This window comes from Nomia melanderi, unplaced genomic scaffold (assembly GCF_051020985.1).
Source record: "Nomia melanderi isolate GNS246 unplaced genomic scaffold, iyNomMela1 scaffold0014, whole genome shotgun sequence".
Lineage (NCBI taxonomy): Eukaryota > Metazoa > Arthropoda > Insecta > Hymenoptera > Halictidae > Nomia > Nomia melanderi.
Genome location: NW_027475130.1, coordinates 11650046 through 11651000, shown reverse-complemented (window position 1 = coordinate 11651000; position 955 = coordinate 11650046).

The following is a 955-nucleotide window of genomic DNA, read 5'->3' as shown; positions in this document are numbered from 1 at the left end:
GTGATATCTCGGGTGCTATTATAGATAGCGCAATAAACCAAAGTGAGTTATCTGTAGAAGGCCCTGGCGCATGAATCTGTGCAGCGGGAACGACCTCGGACCTCCAGGGGCCGAGAAAACCACCGTCCCGAGGGGCCGGACACTTAGGGTCAGTGAGAAATCCAATATATATCTGGTGATATCTCGGGTGCTATTACAGATAGCGCAATAAATCAAAGTGAATTATCTGCAGGAGGCCCTGGCGCATGAATCTGTGCAACGGGAACGACCTCGGACCACCAGGGGCCGAAAAAACCACAGTCTCATGGGGCCGGACACTCAGGGTCAGGGAAAAATTCAATATATATCTGGTGATATCTTGGGTGCTGTTAGAGATAACGCAATAAACCAAAGTGAATTATCTGCAGGAGGCCCTGGCGCATGAATCTGTGCAGCGAGAACGACCTCGGACCCGTAGGGGCCGAGAAAATCACCGTCTCATGGGGCCGGACAGTCAGGGTCAGGGAAAAATCCTATATATATCTGGTGATATCTTGGGTGCTATTAGAGATAGCGCAATAAATCAAAGTGCATTGTCTGTAGGAGGCCCTGGCGCATGAATCTGTGCAGCGGGAACGACCTCGGACCACCAGGGGCGAGACAACCACCGTCTCATGGGGCCGGACACTCAGGGTCAGGGAAAAATCCAATATATATCTGGTGATATCTCGGGTGCTATTACAGATAGCGCAATAAATCAAAGTGCATTACTTGTAGGAGGCCCTGGCGCATGAATCTGTGCAGCCGGAACGAACTCGGACCACCAGGGGCCGAGAAGACCACCGTCTCATGGGGCCGGCCACTCAGGGTCAGGGGAAAATCCAATATATATCTGGTAATATCTCGGGTGCTATTAGAGATAGCGCAATAAGCCAAAGGGAATTATCTGCAGGACGCCCTGGCGCATGCATCTGTG